Raw genomic sequence first — 11,831 nt, forward strand, 5'->3', positions numbered from 1 at the left:
TGTGGTGTTTGTTTTCATGGGTGCTTCGAGAGTGAACAGTAGCCTAGATACTTGAGAGATAGAGTGTATATCTTGTGAGGCTTAATCATTTTTCATTATTGGGTTGATTAACTATTTTGCCATAATTGGGTTGCTTGGATGTTTTTCACGAATGTCTTGACTCTTTGGATCTCTTCATGTTAGATGTTACCCATTCCTATCATTCCTTGATGTTCATTGAGAAATATGTAAATGTTTTTGTTTGTCTCTCTTTGATATCCTTGGATTTTGTTCTTTATTTCATTTTTCCCAAGAGTGCAAAAGGCTAAGTATGTGGGGTTTTGATGTGCCATTATTTTCTCCTATTTCTTAACCCTTTTTGCACCATTTTAAATACTGATTAGTCTTAATTGTCAAATTTATTAGGCAGTTTTATTATTTGGGCCCATTCAGCTAATTTGATGTTTTTAATCTAATTTCAGGAATTAATGAAGCATTGTGCTTGAATCTAGAATTGGGCTTGGGCTTGAATCCAGAATTGGGCTTGGACTTGAAGACGGCAGACTAATTTGTTCTACAAAATTAGATCTTATCTTATCTTATCTTATCTAGATATTATTTAGATTTGATCACATCTAGATATTATTTCATCTTGATCTTATCTTATCTAGATTTGATTTGATTTTACTTATGGGCTTGGATTTCAAACAGATTTGTAAGCTTTGAGGCTGAAAAACTATATAACAGCACCAAGGTTCTAGTTTAGCTCTCTCTCTCTCTCTCTCACCTCTCTCTCTCTTCTATTTTTCGTTTTTAGTTTTGGTCTCTCTTCTCTTTCTCTTTTATTTTCGTTTTTTACAATTCCAGTTCAGACTTTTACTTTTATCAATAAAATTTTGTTCTCTATTTGATTAATGGAAGGCTAAGTCCCAACGTTGTTTTCTCTTGAGGATCAAGCACAGTTCTCTTTGAGGTTTTATTATTATTGTTAAATTCTGTTCAGTTCTTTTTCCTCTTCATTAATTACTCTGAATTTATTGTTACTAATTCATGCATGCTTAGTGCTTGATTAATTGTCTCTGCGCTTAATTTACGTTCATGCTTAATGATCGTTTATGAGTAATTGGTGTATGTGATGCTTAATCGCATAATGAATGCCTTATGTTGATTTTCGCTTAGTAATTTAATTTAGGGTTGGATTAAGTGGTTGAACTGAATAAGGATAAATTTTCGCAACCTAGGATAAGAGATTTGCTTGTGAATCAAGGGGAAGCAACATATTTTAATTCTAATATTTTCTAATTAAATTTTACTCACTGTTTAATTTACAAAAGCAAACAACCCCCAATTTGTTACTATTTCCTACTATCTGTTATGAACATTTGGCTTATCATTGCTCGTTGGGAAACGACCTAGGATCACTTCCTAGTTACTACATTTTAATATTTATTTGATTCGGGTACGGCCTCGATCAAAATCTTTTCATCAATGAAAAATAAGTTTTAACCGGTCATTAACGTCGCAAGTTATCTTAAAAAAGGGATTGAAGATTAGTGAGCCAAAACCAAATAAAACCAACTCATAAACTTCTTTATTTCAACAAAAAATCAAGAGATCGTTCAAAGGTGCAACGCCTTAACTATTCTCGCCTTTCAAACTTGAGAAGATCGTTTCAAGGTCCAATGCCTTAATGATTCTCTCCCTTTTTCAAAAATCAAAAGATCGTTTCAAAGGTCCAACACCTTAAACGACTTTTGTTCACAACTAAAATAAATCTTTCAAAAAAGATAAAATCAATTTAACCAATGTTCAGTTCTTAAAGAACTACGTAGGTCTGATTTCCTCATCGCAATTGAGGATACGTAGAAGCGAGGGAAAGTATAAAAAGGGAAAATAAATAATATTGAAGTCATGATTTGCACACTTGATTAGAGGCTGCCGTCCCTTGTGACGGGTGCATGGGATGCTAATACCTTCCCCGTGCGTAAACAACTCTCGAACCCTCATTTTCAAAATACACAGACTTTCGACCTTTTTGTCTTTTATTTTGGTTTTTCTGATGTTTTCCTTGAATAAATGTTGGTGGCGACTCCACGCATTTTCCTTCCTTGGAAGACGCCCTCGCCGGAAAGCAGGTTGCAACAGTTGACGACTCTACTAGGAACTGTTAGGGAGTTAGGCCACTCAGTCAGTGTGCAATGTTTTTATCATGACTTCTTTATTTATTTATTTTCCATTTTATCTTTTGTTTGTCCATATGTGTTATAATCTTTGCTATGTTGTTGTGTTTGGTGTGTGTTTATCTATTGATTACTTTCATAGTTAGAAATACTTTTTCTACACACACATGACACCTATACCTCGCACACACATTGAGATGTTAGGCCCTATACCCGGGTCTATGTGAGCCATAAGGAGTGGAGGTCAACCTGCGGTCATGCTGAGTCTCTAACTCGCTTGATGACAGTGAAGCCTCATCTAGAGTTTTCCTCTTTTAGTGATGCGTTGTCGCTAATAGTCCCTATCGCCACAATGTATTACCTAAGAGGATGATATCTCTAGAAGCCAGTAAAGTTACTTGAAACCACCCTTTGGAGTTATCACTAGAAGTGGACCTTTGGATCATTTCCATTAGGGGGCACATAGCAAACTTACTCTGACATATTCCTTAATTGCATCATGCATCTCTTCATGGCATCGCAATGGACATATCAGTCCTGCATTTGTCATTTATCATATTCATGCATTGCATTTGCATAAATCACTGCATTACCATACATCTGCATTTAGCATGCTCTTTTGTTCTGACAACTGCATACTATCATACTACCATACATCCGCAAAGACAAAATTTGGTCATTCTGCACCCTTGTGTCATCCAGAGGCGGCGGGCCCGATGACACGCGGAGATACCTTACGGTTATCCGCACCCTTTTGTCATCCAGAGGCGGCGGGCCCGATGACATGCAGAGACTGACATAGTCTTCTGCACCTTTTGTTCCTCCGGGAGCAACAAGTCATTTACATGCGGAAATTTTATGGTCACCCGCGACTCTCGTCAACCGAGAGGAACGAAATTAGTGTCATACCCTAATTTCGTCCGGGGACCTTTGCTTGATGACATGCGACCTTTCTTTGGTCCTTGTGAGGTGCTTGGCACCCATCATTAGGCAATTTGTGAAATTTCGGGAACAACAAGTCATTTGCATGTGGAGATTTTATGGTCACCCGCGACTCTCGTCAAATCGAGAGGAACGAAATTAGTGTCTTATCTTTACTTTCCTTTTATCTCCAATAAAAGACAAATAAAGAGGGGCAACTGTCATACCCTAATTTCGTCCGGGGACCTTTGCTTGATGACATGCGACCTTTCTTTGGTCCTTGTGAGGTGCTTGGCACCCATCATTAGGCAATTTGTGAAATTCCAGGACATGCCGGAAAACCAAAAAAAATATTGATGCACAATCCGTAAGTTTCCGTGACACACCGGAAATCAAATGGAAGCATCGTTGCATAATTAAGTGAGATTCCGTAACATTCCGTAAGTCAAAAAGGGGATGATTATGTAATCCGCAAGGTTCCGTAACATTACGGAAAGAAAACAAGTATCGTTACGAAATTCGTAAGTTTCCGTAACTTTACGAAAAAAGAATCACCAAAAAAAGCAGAGGGAGGTGTACTTAGTAAAAATGGGGATGCAAATAGCACCCAGGCCCACTTGGGCCCTCTAGAATATTCCTCCAGAAGGTTGTTGCTTCTGGAGGAAGCAACCTGGCTCGCCTGGGCGAGCTGAGCTCGCCTGGGCGAGCTGGGCGGCAACCACCTCCCCTATTTTGCTATAAATAGGGGAGGAAGTGAAGAAGAAAAGGGTTCAGCCCCTTAGGCACTTCTTTCTCTTTCGAATTTGCTTGGAAAAATTGTTTCCGTAAAGAAAATCTAAGCCGAGGCGCTTCCGAAACGTTTCTTTAACGTTTTCCGTGAAGAATTTCGCAAAGGTTTCAACCGTTCTTCGACGTTCTTCATTCGTTCTTCATCGTTCTTCGATCTTCAACGGGTAAGTACCTCGAACCAAGCTTTTCGATTCATTCTATGTACCCATGGTGGTCCACATTGTGTTTCGTGTATCTTTATTCTCATTTCATTTACTTTTTATACCCCCTGTTGACGTGCTTAAGCCATTTTACTTAAGTCATTTCTCGCTTAACTTAAAAATAAAATAAATTTCCACCGAACGTTTGAATTGTATGATCCGTAAACTTTGGTTAAGATAAATTCCGACCGTTCGGTCGTGCCGTAACCACGTTGAAAATAAAAAAAAGAGATAAAAAATAATATAATAATCAAAAAAACATCTTTTAGTAAAATAAAGCGGAAAATCAATCGGACGTTTTCTCTTTGGGATTTCTCATTCTTAATCGAATTGACTAATAACTAAGGTGAAACTAAGGCTAAAATCAACTCGCCTAGTCAAGCTCGTCCATAAAAAATAGGTTTTTGAAGTTTATCATTTCAATTTCTTACTAAGTAAAATGGATCATTTTCAAGGTCCAACGCCTTAAAATGATCACCACTTAAGTAAAAAAGAATCACTTGATAAGAAAGAACTACGTAGGTCTGATTTCCTCATCGCAAATTGAGGAATACGTAGGAGCAAAGGGAAACACCCTTGTCGACCACAAAAAAGGAAAAATATAAAAAGGGTATAAAGGATATAAGGACATAAAAGGGAACGTAAAAATCAAAGTCATGTTTGCACATTCGATTAAAGGCTGCCGTCCCTTGGGACGGACGTGTGGGGTGCTAATACCTTCCCCGTGCGTAAATACAACTCCCGAACCTTTCACTTAAAAGTTCGTAGATCGCGTCTTTTCCGGTTTTTCCGACGTTTTCCTCAAATAAACGTTGGTGGCGACTCCGCGCGTATTCCTTTCGTGGAACACGCATCCCGCGAGTCTCTCGTCGCCCTCCCGCCGAAGGGTAGGTTGCGACAGTTGGCGACTCCACTGGGGACAGTTTTTAGAGAGTTAGGCCATTTAATTTTGTGCAATGTTTTACCATGACATATCCCTTTGTTAGTTTCCCTTCATTATGTTCTTGTGTGTATAAGCTCTGTATTGCTTTTAGTGCATTTTAAAATGTATGCATGAGGTAAATATTTATTCATTTGATGCACACAAACACCAACACTATTTGCACACACTGTGAGTGAAAAAGGGCCCTATACCCGGGTTCGTGGGAACATAAGGAGTGGAGGTGAATCTATGATCATGCTAGGTCTCCGACTTGCTTGATTACAGTGAACCCTCATCTAGAGCTTTTCTCTTTGAAAACTTATTATTGCTAGTAGTCCCTACTGCTACAATATGTTCTTCAAAGAGGATAATACCTCTAGAAACCATCAAGAGAGATATGACTACCTTAGGGGGGTTATCGCTAAATGCCTAGTTAGTTCTCTCCCTTATAGGTCCCTTAAATAGGGGCACGGAGCAAACACGCTGCGTGCCATTTTTCACACTGCCATGCATAAGTATCATATACCCTTTTGCTTATGATCAGTGAATATTGTCATACTATGTACATTCCCGCATTGCGTCTTTTGCATATGCATCACATATGGGTTTTGTCTTGATCCCCTCTGTAAACAAACCAACGGAGGGTCCGTGTCGCCTTCTTAAAAACGTACGTTGGGGCACTTTGCTACCCCTAGACGTTGTATCTAAGAAGGAGACAATTCCTCGGGCCCCCGCATTCCTAGGTTACATCTGTGTCATATGCATTCCTTCATGCATTCATCCATTCCATTCATGAGATATCGGAGTTTTGATTTGCACCAGTTTTTTGTCTCACTTTAGTAAGCATGGGGACAAATCAAACCGGCAAGAGGTTTTACCAAGTCAAGGTTAAAAACCTAGATACCACCAGCATCAAGGAATTAGGGCGGTTGATGGGACCTCTCCAAATGCAAGCCTTCCGCAAGACTTACGGAAAGATCTTAGAGTTGACCTTAGCAGAGGTATCCATAGAAGCCATTGCATCACTCACCCAATACTACGACCAGCCTTTGAGATGCTTCACATTCGGAGACTTCCAATTAGTACCAACCATTGAAGAATTTGAGGAAATTCTAGGATGTCCTCTCAGGGGAAGAAAACCATATCTTTCATCCGGGTGTCTCCCCTCTTTGAGCAAAATTGCAACTGTGGTCAAGGATTCAGCAAGAAGTTTGGACCGCATAAAACAGACTCGGAACGGCATAGCGGGCCTACCACGGGGGTACCTAGAAGACAAGGCGAGGGGTATGGCCAATCAAGGAGATTGGGTCCCGTTTATGGATGTGTTAGCTTTGCTAATTTTTGGGATCGTCCTCTTTCCAAACGTGGATGGTTTGGTGGACCTAGCAGCAATCGACGCTTTCCTTGCATACCACCATAGCAAGGAAAGTCCGGTGGTAGCTGTCTTGGCAGATCTGTTTGACACATTTAACCGAAGATGCGAAAAGAGTAGCGCACGGATCATCTGTTGCTTGCCCGCCCTCTGTGTTTGGTTGGTTTTGCACTTGTTCCAACAGGACACAAGGCATCCATGTCCGCTCCTGAGCCATCGCTCGTGTACTGAAAAGAGGAGAATAGATTGGGACCAGCTTTTGGCTGGGATAGGAGGTAGAACAATCAGTTGGTTCCCCCGATGGAAGGAAGGAAAAGAAGGAGTCCTTTTCTCATGTGGAGGATACCCAAACATTCCGCTGGTAGGAATGAGGGGTTGTATTAACTACAATCCCGCGCTCGCTATAAGACAACTAAGGTACCCCATGAGGGGAGCCCCGACGGAAGAAAGCATGTCTCCTTTGCTTGTAAGGGATTTTGGCGCACAAAATTTCAAGGCTATACAAAGAATCCATAAGGCATGGGAAACCCCGTTAAGTAAAGATCAAGAGCTTAGGGGCATTCGTAATGGCATCATTGGTGGGTACCACGAATGGCTGAAAGTTCATATACGAGGTTTAGATTGGCTCGCCAAGTTAAAAGTCGTCAGCGAAGAGAGTTTTGAAGCACCGGAAGAGGACGAAGAAGTCCAAGCTCTCAAAAGCGAGTTAGGAAAGGCGAAACTTGCCAAGGAGAAGTTCAAGTTGGCCGCTACACACATTCGGAAGGAGTGTGCCGGGTTACGGGAAGAGAATGCAATTACCGCAAGAGCCCTTGAACAAGAGACCAAGAGGGCTCGCAAGGAAGAGTATGGCCGGAATAAATTTCGCGGAGCTCTATGGGGTAGCAATAGTGAACTCAAGCTGCGAAGGGAAGAGAGGGACCAGTCGCGAGCACATAGCATGGTTATGAAAGAGGAGTTAGTTGCTTGTTCAAGGTCCAAAAGAAGCTTGTCTCAGCGTTTATGCGAGACGGAGACCAACATGCTAGCTATCATTGCCAAGTACCAAGAAGAGTTAGGTCTAGCCACGGCCCACGAGCATAGAATCGCGGACGAGTATGCTCAAGTATACGCGGAAAAAGAGGCTAGAGGAAGGGTGATCGACTCTTTACACCAAGAGGCAACCATGTGGATGGATCGGTTTGCTCTTACCTTGAACGGGAGTCAAGAACTTCCCCGCTTGTTAGCCAAGGCCAAGGCGATGGCAGACATATGATAGACTTAATGGCCCACATAATTAGAAATCGTTAGGAAACTTGTATGGTCTCTCAGACCTTGACTAGATACGACTTTCTTTTTGAAATAAAATGAGTTGGTCCCATGTTTCTACTCCAAAAAGCTTGTGCAAATCAAATCACTCCTACATTTCATCTCTAGCATGCATTTTTTCCTTACCCACTCCTCACGTTTGGTTTTTTAGGGAAAAACACCATAACTAAACGCGCCACAAGGCATCCCTATCGCACCAGATCCAAATCTAGAACGATGGGTGATCAAGAGGAGACACAGGAACAGATGAAAGCCGACATGTTGGCTCTGAAAGAACAAATGGCCTCCATGATGGAGGCCATGTTAAGTATGAAGCAGCTCATAGAGAAGAACACGGCCACCGCTGCCGTTGTCAGTTCGGCTGCCGAAGCAGACCTGACTCTCTTGGCAACTGCGCACCATCCTCCTTCAAACATAGTTGGACGGGGAAGGGACACACTGGGGCACGATGGCAGCCCTCACCTGGGATACAACCGAGCGGCTTACCCTTATGGATTGCCGCCCAACTACTCACCACCCGTCTTGCAAGAAGATGCGGGCCACATTGCTTCTCCCGTCCTTGAAAGAGAGCCTCCTCAGCAGCCCGACGAAGTCCACAAAGACCCTCAAGACTATGCTCGAAGGGATGTCAAGTTCTATCCCCCGATCCCCGAAGGGCCGGCACCAGGCACGTTGCCTCAACCCAACATCGCGGCACCACCAATAGTTTTGTCCACGGAAGGACCGCCCCCAGCAACTGAAGAAAGGAGGAAGCTCGATCTCCTTGAGGAAAGATTGAGGGCCATGGAAGGATTTGGGGACTATCCGTTCGCAGACATGACGGATCTTTGCTTAGTACCCGATGTTGTTATTCCCCCGAAGTTCAAAGTGCCGGACTTCGACAAGTATAAAGGGACGACTTGTCCTAAAAACCATCTCAAGATGTACTGCCGTAAGATGGGCGCCCACTCTAAGGATGAGAAGCTATTAATACACTTCTTTCAAGATAGCTTGGCCGGAGCCGCGGTAGTGTGGTACACTAATTTGGAAGCTTCCCGTATCCGTACTTGGAAGGATCTGATTACTGCCTTCCTAAGGCAGTATTAGTACAATTCTGATATGGCTCCCGACCGCACTCAACTGCAGAATATGTTCAAGAAAGAGGGTGAAACCTTTAAAGAATATGCGCAGCGGTGGAGGGATTTGGCGGCACAAGTAGCTCCTCCCATGGTTGAGAGAGAGATGATCACCATGATGGTAGACACTCTGCCAGTGTTCTACTATGAGAAGCTAGTAGGTTACATGCCGTCCAGCTTTGCAGATCTAGTATTTGCCGGGGAAAGAATCGAGGTAGGATTGAAAAGAGGAAAGTTTGATTACGTTTCCTCCACAAATGCGAATGCCAAAAGAATCGGGGCAACAGGGGCAAAAAGGAAGGAAGGAGATGCCCATGCCGTCTCTTCAACACCCGCGTGGGTCAAACCCCAGCAAACGCCTCATGGTACCCATCAGTACGCGCAACATCACCCGAGCTTCTCGGCTCATACCGGGAACGCCTCTAGTTCAACACCCGTGCAGCCTAAGGCACCCACCCAGAGGGAAGCTCCCCAAATTCCAACTCCGAACACGACTCGACCGGCCAGTAATTCCAACACGACAAGGAACTTCCCTCCGAGGCCATTTTCGGAATTCACCCCACTCCCAATGACGTACGAAGATCTTTTGCCATCCCTCATTGCCAATCATTTGGCCGTGGTAACTCCCGGAAGGGTCCTCAAACCCCCTTTCCCGAAGTGGTATGACCCTAATGCAACCTGCAAGTACCATGGGGGTGTCCCGGGGCATTCCGTTGAAAAATGCTTGGCCCTTAAATACAAGGTCCAACATTTAATGGATGCTGGATGGCTGACTTTCCAAGAGGATCGGCCCAATGTGAGAACCAACCCGCTCGCCAATCATGGAGGGGGAGCGGTTAATGCCGTTGAGTCCGATAGGCCACACAGGTCTAAACCTTTAAGGGATGTGGCAACCCCTAGGAGGTTTATCTTTGAGGCCCTACAAAAAGGAGGTGTGATTCCCCATAGTGGGTGTAAGGAGGATTCCTGTTTGCTACATTCCAGTGAGCTGCATGACATGGAGATGTGTTTGGGAGTAGAGGAGTTGTTACAGCGGATGATAGATCAAGGTCGACTGGAAGTCGGCAGTGAAGGAAAAGAAGAGCAGCATATATGCATGCAGTCCACGGATGGGAGCAGTGTTGCGAAGCCCAAACCCTTGGTGATATACTTCACCAAAAGCGCAGCTTCGCAAAAGCCCAGACACCCCTTAGTAGCCAAACCTGTTCCTTTCCCATACCAAATTAGCCACACAGTACCATGGAGATATACACCTCCGAGGGAGAAGGAAGAAGAAGCCACCGACGTCAGCTCGTTGTCAGCTAAAGTAACAAATATCACGGGACTGAGTGGTGTGACCCGTAGTGGTCGTGTGTTCGCGCCTCCGGACCTACCAGTCCAACCCGCGGACGTCAAGGGAAAAGGAAAAGTGGTGGAGGAACAAGATGGCGAAGCACCCCACGCTTCGAATAAAGATATTCCGGCAAAGGGCCTCCCGGAGAAAAAGGATGGTAAAAAGGAGGTGTCGCTAGAGGAAGCCAGCGAGTTCCTCCGGATAATTCAGCAGAGCGAATTCAAGGTTATTGAACAGCTCAACAAAACCCCGGCCAGGGTCTCGCTGTTGGAGTTACTTATGAGCTCCGATCCTCATCGGGCTCTGCTAGTAAAAGTTCTGAACGAGGCCCATGTGGCCCAAGATATCTCGGCAGAAGGTTTCGGAGGGCTGGTCAACAATATCACTGCCAACAACTATCTTGCCTTCGCCGAAGAAGAAATCCCTGCCGAGGGGAGAGGGCATAATAAGGCTTTACACGTATCAGTCAAGTGTATGGACCATATCGTAGCCAAGGTGCTCATCAATAATGGTTCCAGTTTAAACGTGATGCCTAAGAGCACTTTGGAGAAATTACCATTCAATGCTTCCCACTTAAAGCCGAGTTCAATGGTGGTTCGTGCCTTCGACGGCACTCGCCGAGAGGTTAGGGGAGAGATCGATCTCCCAGTACAAATAGGCCCTCACACCTGTCAAGTCACCTTCCAAATAATGGATATTAACCCCCCTTACAGCTGTCTGTTGGGGCGCCCGTGGATCCACTCAGTGGGAGTTGTTCCCTCTACACTCCACCAAAAGTTGAAATTCGTAGTGGAGGGGCACTTGGTCATCGTGTCAGGCGAGGAAGACATCTTGGTAAGCTGCCCATCCTCTATGCCTTATGTGGAAGCCGCAGAAGAATCGTTAGAAACCGCTTTCCAATCTTTTGAGGTGGTCAGCATTTCCTCCGTGGACTCCTTCTCTGGGCAGCCTTGTCCGTCCGATGCAGCAGTAATGATGGCCCGAGTTATGTTGGGGAACGGTTATGAACCCGGAATGGGTTTAGGCAAAGACAACGGCGGCATAACTAGCCTGATAAATGCCCAAGGAAATCGTGGGAAGTATGGTTTAGGCTATAAGCCCACTCAGGCGGACATGAAAAGAAGCATCGCGGGAAGGAAGAGTAGTGGTCAAAGCTCGCGTTGGAGACAAGAAAGTGAAGGAAGCCCGCCCTGCCACATAAGTAGAAGCTTTATAAGCGCGGGTCTGGGAGACAAAGGTCAAGTGGTCGCGATATACGAAGATGATGTTTCGAGTACATTAGATTCGGTACGACCATGCCCTCCTGATTTCCAGCTGGGAAATTGGCAAGTGGAGGAACGCCCCGGCATTTACGCAACGAGCATAATGTAAACCTTTACGGTTTTAAAAGCTCTATAGTTGGGCCTAGGCTTTAGAGTTTTTCCTTTTGTTAAGGCTTTGTGTCTTTTGTTGTTGATTTTATAATACAAGGATCTTTCTTCATCTGTTCCTACGTCTCTACCCATTCTCATTCATTTGCATGTTTACTTCTTTTTCTGAAACGGCAGATACGATGACGAGTCCCCCGAAGGTACTAATACCTGGGACCCGCCTATCGACTTCGAGCAAGAAATGAATCAAACGGAAGATGAAGGAAACGAGGATGTGGGACTTCCCCCAGAATTAGAAAGAATGGTCGCCCATGAGGACCAAGAAATGGGGCCTCATCAAGA

This window comes from Glycine soja, chromosome 7, assembly GCF_004193775.1.
Source record: "Glycine soja cultivar W05 chromosome 7, ASM419377v2, whole genome shotgun sequence".
NCBI classification, from domain to species: Eukaryota; Viridiplantae; Streptophyta; class Magnoliopsida; order Fabales; family Fabaceae; genus Glycine; species Glycine soja.